We start from the raw sequence: 21,168 nt of genomic DNA, 5'->3' as shown, positions 1-21,168 counted from the left end.
TTATTTTATGCTTCTTAAAGACGTCTGGACCTTAGTTAGAATCTGTTAGGTAAGCAGAGTTGTCATGCATGTATGCGACACTCCCAATTCAAGAAGTTTCCGGCTCGGGCTGTAGCTCAGTGGTAGAGCGCTTGCCTGGCATGTGTGAGACACTGGGTTTGATCCTCAGCACCACATAAAAATAAATAAAATAAGGTCCATCGACAACTTAAAAAACTTTTTAAATATATAAAATAAAATAAGATAAAAAAAGAAACTGGGTTTCTGAAGTTGGTCCGACAGTCAGGTAGCACAACAAAACTCTTCCCTTAGCAGTATTTTCCTCAGGATGGATTGGTTTACTTGTAACTTAAATTTGGCCAAATGGACTACTTTATTTATGATCCTTAAGATCTCGATAACAAAGTTAAAATCATGCTTTAGCTATGAACCACTCAGCAGGATTCAAAAGTCATTTTCTAATTTTCTTACTTAAAAAGTGGTTTTCTCCAAACCCCCATGACAAATAGATTTTTAACTATATCACTAAGATTATTATAATAATATTGTCATATTATGGGGCTCCCAGAAATTCCCTCATTTCCCCTTGAATCACAAAGTCATAATAAATAGTTTTCACTAGAATGGTCTATTGGCCCCCAATAATAAAACAAATGGAATAAATCCATAAATTAATGCTATAAGTAAAACTTGAACTATTTGAGATTCATGTTATTTTTTTATTCTGTTGCTTTTTTAGTCTATTTTATATATGAACTAAAACAGTAGCATGAACAAACTTTTTGTTGTTTTTTTCTTTTTTTTAATTTGTTCTAAGTAGTTATACATGACAGTAGAATGCTTTTGATACATCATACATAAATGGAGTATAACTTCTCATTCTTTGGGTTGTAAATATTTTATTCCTTAGACAAGAGTCTAATTTTTCTAGGATGTTTATCTATATTATCAATAAGCTGCTCCACAATTAAATTTTTGATTCAGTATGTATTATTAATTTTCCAATCCTGTTTCAGTCTGAAACAAGCATATTACATATTGGTATTACTCATCTATTAAAAGACATGTTGAAATGCATTAAGAGTGAGAATTGGTTTTTCCCCTTTTTTCTTTTGAAAAAAAATAAAACTCTCTTTGGGAGAAATGAACAATGAACATCACTAACTAGGAAATGCCTTCTTACTCTTTTTTACTCCCTTGTTAATGCTCTGAGCACCTGCCCCTGATTGCACGTGTTTATTGCCTGCATGATGTTTTACCTGCTCTAACCTTGGCCAAAGACCATTTTAAAAATATTTGCCTAATGCTTACTGATTGACAACTTCATCTCTATTAACTATTTATTTTCCTTTGAGATTACCTTATATGCACTTTCCAACCCTGTATTCTTTTCATAGTCTAATAAAATAAATGTGTTTCATGAACATCTTTGATTTGCTTCTTCTTGCCAAGTTTTTTCCTACTTTTTTTTACTGATCTCCACAATGAGTGCTTTACTCCAGGTCTCTTAAAGGTGTGTGTGAGTTGTTGAAGTTTCACTGTATACACAGAACCGAGCCAAAACTTGCCATTTGCAAGATAAAGCCAGAAGAGAATAAAGGCCATATGTCAATACAGAGAAAACGACTGACTTCAGCTCTTTTTTTCCCCTCCTTGGTGTTTATAATTATTTCTATGGAAACTGCACGTGGATTTCTGAGGATTGAATTTGACCCTGGGGATGTACACAAGTAACTTTGAAAACATTTGGTCCATTAACTTTGGGTTCATCATATACTTAAGCTTATCCTTCTCTTTAACTACTAACTACAAGAAAACATGACATGTGTGAGACCATCATGACATTTGTGCTGAAAATTTTTTGTGTCTTTAGGAAGGGCAGGAGTGAGTGAGTGAAGTGTTATGAGAGGCTGCTTCTCTTTACCGTTGATTATGAGGTTCAGAATAGCATGTTGGCTTTCTCATTCACAGTTCCTCAGTGCTTTAAAGTGTGAACCCCAGACTCTTCCATTTATTCTGTTCAGATTTTCCCATTAATGACTGTCAGGAACACAAGCAACTTGTTTATCTATCTCTTCTATCCTTATGCCCCCTACAACCTACCTCTATTTTTTTTCTTAACAAATATTTTTATGATTTGGGATATCTCAAATAATCTGAAAATTCTTTTGCATTCCCCACACAGTATGGAGAAGTGATCAGATCACAATACCTTTGCCTGTATTTTGCTTTTTTTGTAGCTAAACGTGTATAAAAGTATGCATGTGTATGCTTGTGATACTTTTATTTTACTCAGATTAGGAGAAAAATGTAACCTCATTTCAGAAGGCTAAGAGCACTAAAGGAAGGCAAGCATTAGCAAACAAGAACTAGAGAGAGGAGTTTTAGGAAGAGAGAACCAGAGAGGACTGTTTTTAAGATGCAGGGTGTAAGACGTGATAGGATCTGTACTGACCATAAAGATGTTTTTCCTTGATGGAACTCCATATGGTATTGGGCACCTGAGTAATCCTCCAGAATGCAAAAATTAATCCTATAAATGGTTTTTAATTCTTTTAACGAGAGAGTAAATATTGTATTGAGACAATGAAAAGAGTGCACATCTTTGTGCGGATGAATTAAACTATAGAGTTTTTAAAGAACAAAATTTACAGAGTAAATGTATAAATCAAGCTCTTACTACATAAAGGTATCTACTTCATGTGTCCAGTCCTAGATTTTTCAGAAGATCATTAGTTGGATGTTGTCCTTTGTGCTCTGTAGTTGCCTACACTTTGGACATTTCACAGTTTATTAGCAATGTGATTGCAAACCAATTTTTCTATTTATTTAATACTCAGGTCAACATTTTGATGGGGGAAGGGTATATTATAACTCTTTACTGTGGGTTTTCAATTATCCATGTGGTCTGCCTCCCATTAGCAAGAATAATTGGGAACTGGATGTGTAGAATACAGATTCACAACCATTGAAAAATGCCATTAGGAACATGAATTTTACAGTCCTCTGTTAAAAACTCTTCAAAAGGATCATGTTTTTGTGGAGATTTCAAATATGAGACCTTGGATACCCACTCTTCTCTCTCCCACTCTCCCGCTTTCTTCTCCATCTTCCTCTCTCCCTCCCTTTCTCGGATCTGTCTCTGCTCAGTGTAAAATATTACCCTATTCTCTCTCTCTTTAGGATTAGCATGGGACACATCACATGAGCCATGGAATAATTTTAGATTCTCTAGTCATATGGTTTGGTTGATGGCCCAAGTATACCTCAGGGTATTTATTTTAAAAGAGAGTACTTACCTAGTTACACTAAATTTTTTTTTTAGTATCATTTAAAAAAGACAAAATGTAATTGCTTTTTAGAACTTTTTATTGAAGCATAGTATAACAGAGACAAGTACACATGAGTGTACAATTCAGTAAATTTTCACAGGCTAGACACCCATATATGCACCACTCAGAATATTTGCAGCTCCCAGAAGCCTCCTGGTGCCTCTTTCCAATTACTGTTATGCACTACCCCCACCAAAGGTAAGGGCCATCCTTATGTTGACTCTTTAATTTTCAAATATTCCATCATTTTCTCACCAGGTTTATTGGCTGATTTTTGTGGGAGAGCAAAGGGGGGTGGTTAATCCCCTATAGCTGACTTCTTTGCATTGTGGGAATTTCCTAGCTGTTAATTATTAACTTTTCCTTAAAATAAAACTTCCATTGTTCAAGGAGAAAAACTCCATGAGCGCAGTACATGTGATATAAATCACTTTTATGTCTGTGAAACAGCTGAGTTTACATTTTTATTACATTGTTTGAAAAAGTATCTTTTCATCTGGAAAGAATCAGTTTAAAATGTGATTGTCAACACAAAAAACCAGTTTTCTGTTTAAAATGGCTGCCAGTGGAGCTAAGAACTATAATTAAGCCAGATTTTTCTTCATAGACACTAGTTACTAAAACCTGGAAGTTTTTGCTGAAATTTGCAAAATAATTTTTTTTTACTTTAAAAAGCAGGTAAGGGGTTTTTGTTGTTGTTGTTGTTTAGTTAGTAAGCAAAATAATAGAAGTAAATGATTAGTGAACAAAAATATTTTTTAAAAGATAGAATGCTTCACTGTGAAAGGTAATTTATTGGTGTAGTTTCAAGTTAAATTTAAAGTAATATATACATTTATAAAGTGTCGCCTAATAGGAATATTTTAGTTGGAAAAAGATGTTTACCTAGCTAATTTGCAACTTATATCATAAATTTCTCTCTAAAATATTTATTTTAGATTTAAATAAATCTGAGAAGATTCTTTTAGAAATATTCCACAGTTCAATTAGATTAGCCATTCTATTATAGGTATACTGAGATTGAAAGCCTACAAAATTTTGCTTATGTTCATTAATTTCTTGCTATTTATTTTGAAATAATTTTAAAAAGGAAGTATAGGTCTTTTGATGGTATTTCCTGCTGCATTTAATTTTGAACTCTATTATTAAATAAAATTTTATATATACCATGTTCTTTTTATTACTGAAATACTCTGGATGGTATAATAGAGATTTTGACTGTAACATACACCCTTATTTCCAGCACAATAATTCCATGATAGATATAGTTTTAGAATCGTCCAACCTTCCCAAATTCCTGCTTTGTAAAGTTTATTTTTCAAAACATAGGGCAGTCATCACTAAACAATTGTGTATGCTAACTGACCTTTCATCTTAAACCCAGATTTCTAAAATCCCATTATTTTGTGGCTTTTTCAACAGAGGATTTATTTAGGCTCAAAAGTGTTGCAGCCTTTTTGGAGAACTAAAATTCTCCATGACTTATAATAGAGTGAATAGTGAAAACTATTTAAATATGAGCAGAACCCACCTTTTTGAGTTTTTGTCCAGCATGTGATGAGGTGTAAAATAATTTTGTGGATTTAATGCTGAATTCATAATTATTTCTATGAGCTAAAACAGAGTGAACTCATCATTCAGCATTTTACCTGGCAAAAGCAGAGTTTACCTAGTATAGCAGAATTTTGAAGGCCGAAGGAGAAATACAGATTCTTTATAGTTTTAAACAGTATAAAGTACCAAACCCCCAAAATTAGGATTGAAAGTAATTGAAATTTTGCACAAATCTAGAGTTTTGATGGTGATGATTTATTTTGGTTTGGACATTTCCTTTGAGCTAGCTAGTCATTATTATTCTACTTATTACCTTTGAATGATCACTGTAAATGCACTTACAACCTAAGATGTCAACACACTTCAGAAGAGAAACTTAACAAAAACACTTCGGGCTGCTGGAACCAATGGATATTTATGACTAAATTAAATTAAAGTTAGTTAAATTACATCTTATGTTCAAAGCTCCTGACAAGTACTTTGCACATACCTTCTTCTCTTTTTATGCAGCATCAATTTAGCTAGAGTACTGTTCTTTACACACACACATACACACACACACACTTACGCACTCTTAACTACAGGAAAAAGATGAATTTTTATATAAGCAAGATTAAACTTTTTCCTGCTTATCTTGTTCTCTGTATTTTTCTTACACATTTTCTTTTTATTCTTTCCTGCCTACAAATGTATTTGTGTTGAATGACAGGCATAGGATAAAGTAAATGCTCCCTGTTTTCTTCAAGGGGTTTGATAGAACTGAACTTTCAGGAGAGAAAAGTGTAGCAAAATGAAACCATAATAAATAACCACTTTACATCAAACCTACCAATGATTTTCTTTTAAAGGAATGGCATATTCTTCCATCCATCCTTTACTCCAGTCCTTTTCCTTGCTTATGTTTTCTCCAAAACAATCTATGGAATACTTTAAGAAAAATCAGATTCTCTATAGCAGAACTTCAAACATCAAATGACTTCTACTATTCATCTTACCTTATTTATTTATGAGAAATTATCATAGCAATGTCAGTTAATAATATCAACTCCAAATAATTCAGCTACCTGTAAAGATTTTTATTTGTCAAAAAGTTAATATTTATATTGTTTAATTTATCAGTGCAAAAAGGACATTAAGTGGAAAATATTAATAAATAGTCAAATGTTAATACATCATTGGAATAAAATACATGTACAAAATCAACAAAGAAATACTAGGTTAAATTTTTTTATTTTTTTAAATATTTTATTTGGTTTCAGACAGCTAAAATGAGCAAAGCCAATCTACAAAAACCCTGTTTTCACCTGTAATTTATATATTCAATAAGTTTATTAATCTATAAACCCCTATAGTTAGAAAAGTGATCTTTTCTAGGTAAATAAAATAACTAGAGAGAAAGCAGTGACTTACTTTTTTCCTCAGGGCCAAACCAGTAAGACAAGTTTAGTTCTCTGGACTATGAGGTCCTCTTAGGAAAGAAGAAGACAGATAGATGACAGCAAAACACATATTTTCTGTATAGAATCCAAAGGTTTTCATCAAAACTTTAAACATATACATAGACACATTCCTTAGTCAGTTGTGAAAGCAGAAATGCAGTTCAAATATTAAATATTTCAGAGTATTTTAAAAGAATATTCAGAGCCTTTTTGTTTGTCAGCACATACAGATCTAGGATGCCTGTCCTCAGTTGCTGTGGCCATCCACAACTAAAAGGCAGCCTAGTGCTTGGGCTTAGCTGATCCATAAAGAAGGTGGGCTGAGAGACAGCATCCCCAGCTGTCCGCCCCAGTGGCTCGGCCTTCCATGACCGCCACTCTTTGTTGAGAATTGTTGGCAGTGGCAGCAGTTTGCAGCTTCAGATAAGAGCCGCCTATTTCTCAGGTAATGCCCTCGATCAGAGCCCTGATGACAGACTGGGGAGTGCAAGTTTTTTCAGGTGCTCTGTTTGCTCAGTAATCCTTCAGTGCCAATCTCCAAAGAGTGCGCGGGACCCATCCGTAATGGACATCAGCCATTAAGCTCGTAGTATTTGTCATCTCTCAGGTTACTGCTTTGTTATTCTCAAGTGATGAATGGATGCTGTTATGCTTTAAGAAAATAAACCAATGCTGTAAATATGTCCAGATTTATAAAAGTGGCCACTTTATTTCTCCCATTTTTTGAGAAGTAAATGCAGAGTATTTCTGAAATACTAGACTTTTCCTTTAAAAATACAAAGAGAAATGTGCTTTACGTTAGTGTTTGTAGTTGCTTAGAGTCCACATCAAACAAATTACTCTAAGCGTCTATAACATGTTTTCACCGTGGTTTGATACAGTTAAGTTTATGCCTTGCACAAGCATTCTGATGAAAACAGGCATGCTTGCAAAGAACTATTCCCAGAAACCATTTGCACTTCCGTGGAAAAAAGAAAAACCAAACAGGGAATTTAGGTGTTAACTATAGCATGACACCAAAGCAATTCTCCATCTTGGTTATTCCTATTGACTAGGTATGTTTCTGCATCACAGGAAGAAGTAATAATTTTTAAAGACTTGTTATACTTCAGTAAGAAAGTTTCTAGAAAATGATATTCAGTATTTTTGATACTTAGTATTATTTAAAAATGCTTAGTATTGAACTTAGCATTGTTTTGTACACATTTATGTATTATTAACCTATTTATACAATTATTGGGACTAATACTAATTCTGTTTATAATAAAATGGACTGTCTAGTCACTCTTTCCACCTTTTCTAAGTTAATGTCAATTTCTATATTAATTTTTGAAGATCTTCAAGAGTTTGTCCTTTTGAAAGCACCCAGAAATTAAATCCTGGGACTGACATGCAAAGCATGTTTTAAACCCTTTTGAATTTTCATCTATTGTTTTTGTTATTCTTTTTTAAAAATACGACTGGTCCCATTTTTTTTTTCATGACTTTTCTTTTTTTTTTTTAATTTTTTATTGTTGGCTGTTCAAAACATTACATAGTTCTTGATATATCATATTTCACAATTTGATTCAAGTGGGTTATGAGCTCCCATTTTTACCCCATATACAGATTGCAGAATCACATCAGTTACACATCCATTGATTTACATATTGCCATACTCGTGTCTGTTGTGTTCTGCTGCCTTTCCTATCCTCTACTATCCCCCCTCCCCTCCCCTCCCCTCCCCTCTTCTCTCTCTGCCCCCTCTACTGACATTCATTTGTCCCCCTTGTATTATTTTTCCCCTTCCCCTCACTTCCTCTTGTATGTACTTTTGTATAACTCTGAGGGTCTCCTTCCATTTCCATGCAATTTCCCTTCTCTCTCCCTTTCCCTCCCACCTCTCATCCCTGTTTAATGTTAATCTTCTTCTCATGCTCTTCGACCCTACTCTGTTCTTAGTTACTCTCCTTATATCAAAGAAGACATTTGGCATTTGTTTTTTAGGGATTGGCTAGCTTCACTTAGCATAATCTGCTCTAATGCCATCCATTTCCCTGTAAATTCTATGATTTTGTCATTTTTTAATGCAGAGTAATACTCCATTGTGTATAAATGCCACATTTTTTTATCCATTCATCCATTGAAGGGCATCTAGGTTGGTTCCACAGTCTAGCTATTGTGTATTGTGCTGCTATGAACATCGATGTAGCAGTGTCCCTGTAGCATGCTCTTTTTAGGTCTTTAGGGAGTAGACCGAGAAGGGGAATAGCTGGGTCAAATGGTGGCTCCATTCGACTGGTCCCATTTTTAAAGAAAAAGAAAATTAATGGTGACAGTCCTGAGGTGATACAATAAATGAACACCTCACCCCACATGGTTTTCATGGCCTCTTAGGATATTCTGCATAGAATATATTTCAAGTTCCATTTCATTGACTTCATTTCAGTGTGCTTTCTATTCCTTTTCTCCTACCCACTGCTCTTATCAACTAATGCAAAACTCATTCAAGTATGTGAGAGCAGGTGCCTTGTGATATTAGTGAATCCAGCTCACCCAGGGACACTGAGAAAGTGTGAAAGAACACCATCCAGTCCCTGCCCTAAGACTGGAACTGTCATTCTTTAGGCTCTTAATATGGCCTCTGAGACCATCAAGCAAGGAAAATCTCATGGAGGACAGTGGCTGTGTGTGTTTATTTTATTACCACGGGCTCATAATTGCCAGAGAGATGAGGGGTCTCACCTCCATCGGCTCTAATTGCTGTGAAGGCCTATGAGCTTCCACTGAGGCCACAGCATGGCTGGGAACATTTCCTGTACTGAGGCTGGGGCCTGGGGTGCAGGGCGATATGCCAAACTCTTTCAATGCTTCCCTACCCCCATTTTTATACCACTTTTCTCCTTCTTTGTCATATGCCCCTTAAAAGGCATTTTAAACTTTCAGGAGCATCTAATCAGATGAAGGGAGCAATTAATTGCATAGGTCTTCTGCACTCCAAGAGGGGAAAAGAAAAATCAGTCATCTCAGGACTCAAAGGAGTTTTAACAAAGAGATCCTTGAGCAAGGATTAAACAATCTACAAATTTAAACTCTACCTGCAAAATGATATCCCTGGGGATTGATTGATTGATTGATTGATTTTTACAACTAAAAAATATATTTATTTTTTTTAATTTTTATTATTGGTTGTTCAAAACATTACATAGTTCTTGACATATCATATTTCACACATTTGATTCAAGTGCGTTATGAACTCCCATTTTTACCCCGTATACAGATTGCAGAAAAAAATATGGAACGCTTCACGAATTTGCGTGTCATCCTTGTGCAGGGGCCATGCTAATCTTCTCTGTATCGTTCCAATTTTTTAGTATATGTGCTGCCGAAGCGAGCACTCCCTGGGGATTTAGATACAAATTAGGAATAAGCTAAAATTCATTTAGTGGTGAACCTCTGGATTAATTTTCACATGGAGCTGTTTTAATTAGGCTGTTCTGAATGTACTTGTCCTTTACAGAATATCTTTTTAGTAAATTGTCCATAGAACAGAAAATCACCTCCAGGCTTCTCAGCATTTAGATTCAAGTATTCAAATGTGGACTGTTTTTTGTTGTTGTTGTTGTTTGTTTGTTTTTGTTTTTTAATGTCAGTATATCAGTTGTATTTGAAGAACAATATAGGGGCTTGAAACGTGCCGAACAGCAGGGAACAGGAATAACCTTAATGAGTGACCACTCTGGTGCTGAGTCCTTTATACACATTACATTATGTGATCTTCACAACAACCTTTGAGGTAGGTTTTATTGTCCCCATTTTATAGGTGGAAACTGAGGTGCCCAAGTTCCCACAGCTAATAAATAAATCCAGGAATGTCTGATTCCAGAGTTCATGCTCTTACCTATTATATACATATACCAGGGTGCCTTCCAAGAATCAAATCCACTTTCAGGATCCTAAAAGACTAGAACTATCACATTTGTCACTGAGAAATAATGTTCATTGATGCTACATTTTTTTGTTTCTATCAAAATGCTTCACTTATTAAAGCAAAATTTCAGTATCCCTTTCCAGCTGATCCCTGATCACATAATCTGTACATTAAGCACTTAATAAAGATGTGTAAAAGTCTCCCAACTGCACCGCAGTTGTAATATAAACATGCATTACCGAAATGAGAGCTCAAACATCCATTTTCCACAGGTGTTACTTTGTGCATGTCTGTTCTTGCACCCTCGTTATTCTTCGTGCAGGGTAACTCCATCTGGCCCCCTGAAAATGCTTTCATCAAAAGAATGCTTTAATATATGACCTGAGCATGCAAAGACAACCAACTTCAAATTGAACTTAAATTATTCAGGATGCTGACACAGTGATCTATATAACCTGTTCTTCATATTGTAATTTTAAACCACATAACAATGGTAATGCTAATAATAATTTGTATTCCAGTAGCACCTTTTGGTAAGAAGCTCAAATAGCTTTATGGCTATTGTCTCAATAATCCTCTCACCATCCCTCTGGGATAGGTGAGAGAAAATATATACATTTTCACCTTTCACATGCAGAAAGTCAGGAGAATTTTCAGGGTAACTGGAAGGGGAGTGTGTTGATGAATCCAACAAACATAGATCTTGTTTGTTTGCCAGTTAGTCTGGTTTAGTTTGGTTTTGTTGTCCAAGACACAAACAGAATCAGAATAGTATAGCAGAGAAAGAAGCAACCCAAGAGCATATGGCTCACTCTGCTTAATTCATGAACATTTACTCTTATGCCAAAGAGGAATAGTCAGATCTCAAATGAATTTCCCTGATCTGTTCCTATAAGAGACCTATTCTTTTTTTTTTTTCCTAGAAAAATATTTTTATTTTGTGGGAATATGGAAATAATTCTTACTTCATGAGAAGGAGAGTGTTCAAGATTTTAAGGTACTCATATTATTAGTAGTTACTGAAAAAGTTAGCCTTCAATTTTAAAATATGAATTTATAGAACAGTTTGAGGAACAGTTCAACAAACTTTGATATACCTTTCACCAGGACTCATCAGTTTTTAACATTTTTTTCCAGAATTTGCTGTAGATTTCTATTCTCTTGAGAATAAATTATAACCACCATGTCCTTTTTTTAAATCCTTAAATATTTAAGTGTGCGTTACCTAAGACAGAGGTGTTCACTTACATAGTGAATAGCTACAGTGCCATTATCTGTATTAAGTAATTTAAAACTAGTAGAATATGTTACCAGAGTCTTGTTTCTTCAAATTTTGCTAATTGACACAATAGTGTCCTTGATGGAAATTTTTTTCTCTTGTCCTTGGACGTGAAATTCTGTAATACCCTCAATTTTCTTTTTTTTTTTTTAAATTTTTTATTGTTGGCTGTTCAAAACATTACATAGTTCTTGATATATCATATTTCACACTTTGATTCAAGTGGGTTATGAACTCCCATTTTTACCCCGTATACAAATTGCAGAATCAAATCAGTTACACATCCATTGATTTACATATTGCCATACTAGTGTCTGTTGTATTCTGCTGTCTTTCCTATCCTCTACTATCCCCCCTCCCCTCCCCTCCCCTCCCCTCTTCTCTCTCTGCCCCCTCTACTGACATTCGTTTGTCCCCCTTGTATTATTTTTCCCCTTCCCCTCACTTCCTCTTGTGTGTACTTTTGTATAACTCTGAGGGTCTCCTTCCATTTCCATGCATTTTCCCTTCTCTCTCCCTTTCCCTCCCACCTCTCATCCCTGTTTAATGTTAATCTTCTTCTCATGCTCTTCGACCCTACTCTGTTCTTAGTTACTCTCCTTATATCAAAGAAGACATTTGGCATTTGTTTTTTAGGGATTGGCTAGCTTCACTTAGCATAATCTGCTCTAATGCCATCCATTTCCCTGTAAATTCTATGATTTTGTCATTTTTTAATGCAGAGTAATACTCCATTGTGTATAAATGCCACATTTTTTTTATCCATTCATCCATTGAAGGGCATCTAGGTTGGTTCCACAGTCTAGCTATTGTGAATTGGGCTGCTATGAACATCAATGTAGCAGTGTCCCTGTAGCATGCTCTTTTTAGGTCTTTAGGGAATAGACCGAGAAGGGGAATACCTGGGTCAAATGGTGGCTCCATTCCCAGCTTTCCAAGAAATCTCCATACTGCTTTCCAAATTGGCTGCACCAATTTGCAGTCCCACCAGCAATGTACAAGTGTACCCTTTTCCCCACATCCTCGCCAGCACTTGTTGTTGTTTGACTTCATAATGGCTGCCAATCTAACTGGAGTGAGATGGTATCTTAGGGTGGTTTTGATTTGCATTTCTCTGACTGCTAGAGATGGTGAGCATTTTTTCATGTACTTGTTGATTGATTGTATGTCCTCCTCTGAGAAGTGTCTGTTCAGGTCCTTGGCCCATTTGTTGATTGGGTTGTTTGTTCTCTTATTGTCTAATTTTTTGAGCTCTTTGTATACTCTGGATATTAGGGCTCTATCTGAAGTGTGAGGAGTAAAGATTTGTTCCCAGGATGTAGGCTCTCTATTTACCTCTCTTATTGTATCTTTTGCTGAGAAAAAACTTTTTAGTTTGAGTAAGTCCCATTTGTTGATTCTAGTTATTAACTTTTGTGCTATGGGTGTCCTATTGAGGAATTTGGAGCCCGACCCCACAGTATGTAGATCGTAGCCAACTTTTTCTTCTATCAGACGGCGTGTCTCTGATTTGATATCAAGCTCCTTGATCCATTTTGAATTCACTTTTGTGCATGGCGAGAGAAAGGGATTCAGTTTCATTTTGTTGCATATGGATTTCCAGTTTTCCCAGCACCATTTGTTGAAGATGCTATCCTTCCTCCATTGCATGCTTTTAGACCCTTTATCAAATATAAGATAGTTGTAGTTTTGTGGATTGGTTTCTGTGTCCTCTATTCTGTACCATTGGTCCACCCGCCTGTTTTGGTACCAGTACCATGCTGTTTTTGTTACTATTGCTCTGTAGTATAGTTTGAAGTCTGGTATCGCTATACCGCCTGATTCACACTTCCTGCTTAGCATTGTTTTTGCTATTCTGGGTCTTTTATTTTTCCATATGAATTTCATGATTGCTTTCTCTATTTCTACAAGAAATGCCGTTGGGATTTTGATTGGCATTGCATTAAACCTATAGAGAACTTTTGGTAATATCGCCATTTTGATGATGTTAGTTCTGCCTATCCATGAACAGGGTATATTTTTCCATCTTCTAAGATCTTCTTCTATTTCTCTCTTTAGGGTTCTGTAGTTTTCATTGTATAAGTCTTTCACCTCTTTTGTTAGGTTGATTCCCAAGTATTTTATTTTTTTTGAAGATATTGTGAATGGAGTGGTTGTCCTCATTTCCATTTCAGAGGATTTGTCGCTGATATACAGGAATGCCTTTGATTTATGCGTGTTGATTTTATATCCTGCCACTTTGCTGAATTCATTTATTAGCTCTAATAGTTTCTTTGTAGACCCTTTTGGGTCTGCTAGGTATAGAATCATGTCATCTGCAAATAGTGATAATTTAAGTTCTTCTTTTCCTATTTTTATGCCTTTAATTTCTTTCGTCTGTCTAATTGCTCTGGCCAGTGTTTCGAGAACTATGTTGAACAGAAGTGGTGAGAGAGGGCATCCCTGTCTTGTTCCAGATTTTAGAGGGAATGCCTTCAATTTTTCTCCATTCAGAATGATGCTAGCCTGAGGCTTAGCATAGATTGCTTTTACAATATTGAGGTATGTTCCTGTTATCCCTAGTTTTTCTAGAGTTTTGAACATAAAGGGATGCTGTACTTTGTCGAATGCTTTTTCCGCATCTATCGAGATGATCATATGGTTCTTATTTTTAAGTCTATTGATGTGGTGAATAACATTTATTGATTTCCGTATATTGAACCAGCCTTGCATCTCAGGGATGAATCCTACTTGATCATGGTGCACAATTTTTTTGATATGTTTTTGTATCCGAGTGGCCAGAATTTTATTGAGGATTTTTGCATCTAGGTTCATTAGAGATATTGGTCTGTAGTTTTCTTTCTTTGAAGTGTCTTTGTCTGGTTTAGGTATCAGGGTGATGTTGGCCTCGTAGAATGAATTTGGAAGTTCTCCCTCTTTTTCTATTTCCCGAAGTAGCTTGAAAAGTATTGGTATTAGTTCCTCTTTAAAGGTTTTGTAAAACTCTGCTGTATACCCATCCGGTCCTGGGCTTTTCTTAGTTGGTAGTCTTTTGATGGTTTCTTCTATTTCCTCAATTGATATTGGAAGAGACCTATTCTTGAGCCATTTTTTTTCTTCAAAGGCACAAAAATACACTGAAACTCCAAATTGGACTATTTCCCCTGGCTACCATCCTTTCTAAGAGCCCCTTAGGCCGAAGAATACTATTTCATGTGGGAATAGTAAGGATAGATGACATTCACAGAGTATCCAAAAATTCCTTTTTAGTTTTCAGTTGCAATGTTGCGCCTCTCTGCTCCCTATATATACCATTTTTAAAAAGCAAAGTGTCGAATATATATAGTATAGTAAATATGGAACCCAGGAGTTCCTGTTTTCTTTATCTATAAAATGGGAATCTTGGTAGTAGAGTCATGGAGTAAGATGGCAAGTGTTTGGCATGTGGTGACAACTTAATCCATGTATCTATTTCTTCATCTCCTCCACTCTGGTAGTGGGAAGAGAGACACAAAGTCAAACCAGCCTAGTTTGATTCCTTATTTTTGCTGCTCTTGCTCTTGTCTCTTTGTAGTTATTTGATCTGATTTATATGTCTGTGCTCCAATCTGGGAGCATTTGAGACGACTGCTTCTACCTGAGGTTATTTGCACTTCAGCTCTCTCAAACACTGGAAGAGATTATTCTTGACTTTATGGATGACAGGGATGAGGATGAGGTTAGCTCTAGAAAAGATAGTGTGCTGCTTAGGGGAGATGTCAGACCAATCTTGCACAGAACCATTGCTATGGCAGAACTAATTCTTAAATACTTCCTAGTCTAGAAGATACAAATTACCAGTGCCAACATTCTGGTAGCATACAAATCATCCAGACTATATAAATGTATAAGTTTCTATCAGGATTTTAAACTTCTTTCTTAACAAACCTGCCCATGAACCACTTGATCTATCTTACTTGTCGACAGCCACACACACACACATACACACACACACACTCTCTCTCTCTCACACACACACACACACACTCTCACACACACACACACACACACTCACACACTCACACACACACACACACACACACACACGACTAGCCCACTGGTGTTCCTAACATTCCATATCCCCTATTTCCCCAACTCTATGACCAATTCCCCATATAAGATTTTTTTCTCAGGTGATAAGTATTTATTGTGCTAATAGTCAATGGAGATCAAATGTGTCTATTGAATTATGTACTAGAAAATTCCCCAAACCAGTTTAATATAAATATTTCTCAAAGCCTGCAAATAAGAACTCACTGATGGTGCCTGGTCTCTGTACTTAAAATGATGACTTTCATCACCAAAATGTCTAACAATCTGGATCATCATTTTGGTGGTTTAGGGAAGTTTTCAACAACAATGACAACAAAAAAGAATGTGGAAATAATTTCTAAGCCCTTATGTTTGCTTCCATATTTGATTTAAAAATAATATCCATCCCATAAACACAAGTTTGGGTAATAACCCTCACTGACTAAAGGTTCTGGATGTGGGAAGTGTAGTTCTAGTTTGCATTAATTTCCTGGAAGAGGAGTATCAGCAAGAAAGCAGAATAGAAATTTTCTACCTTAATCTCCCCCTCAGTGCACCAATTTTAACAAATACTAACACAAAGTTGGGAGTCCAGGAGTCCCCTGGAGAAATCTCAGCACACTGTCAGAACAAAAACTCCAAGAATAGAAACATTAAAGAGAATCAGAAGAATAGTCTTTTTAACCTACATCATCCTTCCTTCAAGATGGCCCAGCTCAGTGCAAAAAGAGAGTCCTGTCAGCTCACAGTTCCACCCACAGAGGAAAGTGAGTACAGTGAGTGAACTCTTAACCCCCAGCCTAAGTAGGATGATGACCATGGGACCTATTCTTTCTTTCCCCACTGAGAAATTTGAAATTATCAACATAGCTGAGTGGCTGTGAGAGACTGGAAACAGGAAAGAGACTGTAGTCTTGCAGTCATAAGAGTTTAAAACTTAATTAAACTGCTTCTACTATTTCATGAACTCCATCAGGAGGCCTGCCCATGAACTGCTTGATCTGTCTTACCTGTCGACACCCCCCCACACACACACACACACACATGACTGGCCCACTGGTGTTCCTAACATTCCATATCCCCTATTTCCCAAACTCTATGACCAATTCCCCATACAAGATTTTTTTCTCAGGTGATAAGTATGAGTCTTTTCAAATGGTTCCAAGCATGTGCAGTCAGCTCAATGAACTCTATCAGATCAGATGAGGGCACACAAACTTAGGCATTTCAAGGTACCACCTTAGGGGAAACCAGAAGAGGATTTTCAGCACCCTGCATGGTTTTGCAAAATTCAGACAAAGCACACAATCCTAATAATCCCCCCAAGTGGGAACAGGACATATGGGTGCACCTACAGAGAAAGTCTGAGAGCCTCAGAATCTCTAAGAAGGCTGACTGGTGAAGATATTTCTCCTCCAAAGTCAGTCATTAAACACTGAAGAAGATGAATACTTCTTTTTTCAAAGAAAACAACATAAGTCTTCAAAAAAACAACAACATTAAAACCAAGGAAACATGGTACCACCAAAAGGAATACGATAATTTTCTAGTAGCTGATGCTAAAGAGATGGAGATACATGAATTGCCTAGTGAAGAATTCAAAATAATTTTAGTAGAACAAAATAGACATTATTTCTTTATGTATGTATATGACCAATGTGATTCTACAATATGTATAATCAGAAAAATGAGAAATTATATCCCATCTATGTATATCAAAGTATATAAGTGCATTCTACTGTCATGTATAACTAATTAAAACAAATAAAAAATTTAAAAACAAAAACAAAATAGTTTTTTAAGGAAGTTCAACAAACTACAAGAGAATACAGATCAGCAACCCAATGAAATCAACAAAATTATACCTTTAAAAATTGAGAAGTTCAACAAAGAAATAGAAATCATTTTTTACTTCCTTTATTTATTTTTTTTTAATTTCCTATTTTTTTTATTGGTTGTTCAAAACATTACAAAGCTCTTGACATATCATATTTCATACATTAGATTCAAGTGGGTTATGAACTCCCATTTTTACCTCAAATACAGATTGCAGAATCACATCAGTTACACATCCACATTTTTACATAAGGCCATATTAGTAACTGTAGTTCTCTGCTACCTTTCCTATCCTCTACTATCCCCCCTCCCCTCCCCTCCCATCTTCTCTCTCTACCCCATCTACTGTAATTCATTTCTCTCCTTGTTTTTTTCCCATTCCCCTCAAAACCTCTTATATGTAATTTTGTGTAACAATGAGGGTCTCCTTCCATTTCCATGCAATTTCCCTTTTCTCTCCCTTTCCCTCCCACCTCATGTCTCTGTTTAATGTTAATCTTTTCCTCCTGCTCTTCCTCCCTGCTCTGTTCTTAGTTGCTCTCATTATATCAAAGAAGACATTTGGCATTTGTTTTTTAGGGATTGACTAGCTTCACTTAGCATAATCTGCTCTAATGCCATCCATTTCCCTGCAAATTCCATGATTTTGTCATTTTTTAGTGCAGAGTAATACTCCATTGTGTATAAATGCCACATTTTTTTATCCATTCATCTATTGAAGGGCATCTGGGTTGATTCCACAGTCTAGCTATTGTGAATTATGCTGCTATGGACATCGATGTGGCAGTATCCCTATAGTATGCTCTTTTAAGGTCTTCAGGGAATAGTCCGAGAAGGGCAATAGCTGGGTCAAATGGTGGTTCCATTCCCAGCTTTCCCAGGAATCTCCATACTGCTTTCCAAATTGGCCGCACCAATTTGCAGTCCCACCAGCAATATACAAGAGTACGCTTTTCCCCACATCCTTGCCAGCACTTGTTGCTGTTTGACTTCATAATGGTTGCCAATCTTATTGGAGTGAGATGGTATCTTAGGGTGGTTTTGATTTGCATTTCTCTGACTGCTAGAGATGGTGAGCATTTTTTCATGTACTTGTTGATTGATTGTATGTCCTCCTCTGAGAAGTGTCTGTTCAGGTCCTTGGCCCATTTGTTGATTGGGTTATTTGTTATCTTATTGTTTAATTTTTTGAGTTCTTTGTATAGTCTGGATATTAGGGCTCTATCTGAAGTGTGAGGAGTAAAAATTTGTTCCCATGATGTAGGCTCCCCATTTACCTCTCTTATTGTTTCTTTTGCTGAGAAAAAACTTTTTAGTTTGAGTAAGTCCCATTTGTTGATTCTTGTTATTAACTCTTGTGCTATGGGTGTCCTATTAAGGAATTTGGAGCCCGACCCCACAATATGTAGATCGGAGCCAACTTTTTCTTCTATCAGACGCAGAGTCTCTGATTTGATATCAAGCTCCTTGATCCATTTTGAGTTAACTTTTGTGCATTGTGAGAGAAAGGGGATTCAGTTTCATTTTGTTGCATATGGATTTCCAGTTTTCCCAGCACCATTTGTTGAAGATGCTATCCTTCCTCCATTGCATGCTTTTAACCCCTTTATCAAATATAAGATAGTTGTAACTTTGTGGATTAGTCTCTGTGTCCTCTATTCTGTACCATTGGTCCACCTGCCTGTTTTGGTACCAGTACCATGCTGTTTTTGTTACTATTGCTCTATAGTATAGTTTGAAATCTGGTATCGCTATGCCGCCTGATTCACACTTCCTGCTTAGAGTTGCTTTTGCTATTCTGGGTCTTTTATTTTTCCATATGAATTTCATGATTGCTTTATCTATTTCTACAAGAAATGCCATTGGGATTTTGATTGGCATTGCATTAAACCTATAGAGAACTTTTGGTAATATCGCCATTTTGATGATATTAATTCTGCCTATCCATGATCAGGGTATATTTTTCCATCTTCTAAGATCTTCTTCTATTTCTCTCTTTAGGGTTCTGTAGTTTTCATTGTATAAATCTTTCACCTCTTTTGTTAGGTTGATTCCCAAATTTTTTTTTTTTTTGAGGATATTGTGAATGGGGTGTTTTTCCTCATTTCCGTTTCAGACGTTTTGTCGCTAATATACAGAAATGCCTTTGATTTATGCGTGTTGATTTTATATCCTACCACTTTGCTGAATTCATTTATTAGTTCTAGTAGTTTCTTTGTAGACCCTTTTGGGTCTTCTAGGTATAGAATCATGTCGTCCACAAATAGTAATAATTTAAGTTCTTCTTTTCCTATTTTTATGCCTTTAATTTCGAGAACTATATTGAATAGAAGTGGTGAAAGAGGGCATCCCTGTCTTGTTCCAGATTTTGGAGGGAATGCCTTCAATTTTTTCCATTCAGAATGATGCTAGCCTGAGGCTTAGCATAGATAGCTTTTACAATGTTGAGGTAAGTTCCTGTTATCCCTAGTTTTTCTAATGTTTTGAAGTTGGTTCTTCCTAAAAGTTGGTTCTTCGAAAAAATAAAGAAGATCGATAGACCCTTAGCCATGCTAACGAAGAGAAGAAGAGAGAGAACTCAAATTACTAACATACGGGATGAATAAGGCAATATCACAACAGATGCTACAGAAATACAGAAGACAATTAGAAATTATTTTGAAACCCTATATTCCAATAAAATAGAAGATAGTGAAGACATCGATAAATTTCTTAAGTCATATGATTTGCCCAGACTGAGTCAGGAGGATACACACAATTTGAACAGACCAATATCAATGGATGAAATAGAAGAAGCAATCAAAAGACTACCAACCAAGAAAAGCCCAGGACCGGATGGGTATACAGCGGAGTTTTACAAAACTTTAAAGAAGAATTAATACCAATACTTTTCAAGTTATTTCAGCAAATAGAAAAAGAGGGAGCTCTTCCAAATTTATTCTATGAGGCCAACATCACCCTGATTCCGAAACCAGACAAAGACACCTCAAAGAAAGAAAACTACAGACCAATATTTCTAATGAACCTAGATGCAAAAATCCTCAATAAAATTCTGGTGAATCGGATACAAAAACACATCAAAAAAATTGTGCACCATGATCAAGTAGGATTCATCCCTGGGATGCAAGGATGGTTTAATATATGGAAATCAATAAATGTTATTCACCACATCAATAGACTCAAAGATAAGAACCATATGATCATCTTGATAGACGCAGAAAAAGCATTTGACAAAGTACAGCATCCCTTTATGTTCAAAACATTAGAAATCATTTTTAAATTTATTTATTTATTTTAATTAGGTATAAATGACAGCAGAATGCATTTTGATTCATTGTACATAATTGCAGCCCAACTTTTCATTTTCTGGTTGTACACATTGTTGCATCAAACCATATGTGCAAGCATACATGTACCTCGAGTAATCGTGTGCATTTCATTTCATCATCTTTCCTGCCTCCATGCCCCTGCCCACCTTTCCCCTTTGCCCAATCAATGTTTCTCCATTTTTCCCATGCCCCCCCCTCCCCCAATTATAGATCAGCATCCACTTATCAGAGAGAACTTTCAGCCTTTGGTTTTTTGGGATTGACTTACTTCACTTAGCACAGTATTCTCCAACTCCATTCATTTACCTACAAATGCCATAATTTTATTCTATTTTAATGCTGAGTAATATTCCATTGTGTATATATACCACAGTTTCTTTATCCATCCATCCTTAAAGGGCATCTAGGTTGCTTCCACAGTTTAGCTATTGTGAATTGA

At 35.9% G+C, this 21,168-nt stretch overlaps 1 protein-coding gene and 1 non-coding gene across 8 annotated transcripts in view; one reads left to right on the top strand and one right to left on the bottom strand.

Annotated features, from left to right (window-relative positions):
• Nucleotides 1-21,168, top strand: part of Slc25a21 (solute carrier family 25 member 21) — a 538,394-nt gene that overhangs the window by 411,073 nt on the left and 106,153 nt on the right. The gene's annotated exons all lie outside the window — the stretch shown is intronic.
• On the bottom strand, nt 9,594-9,702 carry LOC114082413 (U6 spliceosomal RNA). The gene has a single exon (XR_003580971.1). It is a non-coding gene; the product is annotated as a U6 spliceosomal RNA (small nuclear RNA).

Source organism: Marmota flaviventris, chromosome 2 (assembly GCF_047511675.1).
Source record: "Marmota flaviventris isolate mMarFla1 chromosome 2, mMarFla1.hap1, whole genome shotgun sequence".
NCBI classification, from domain to species: Eukaryota; Metazoa; Chordata; class Mammalia; order Rodentia; family Sciuridae; genus Marmota; species Marmota flaviventris.
The sequence above is the reverse complement of the archived record's forward strand: the minus strand, read 5'-3'. Positions and strand labels throughout refer to the sequence as shown.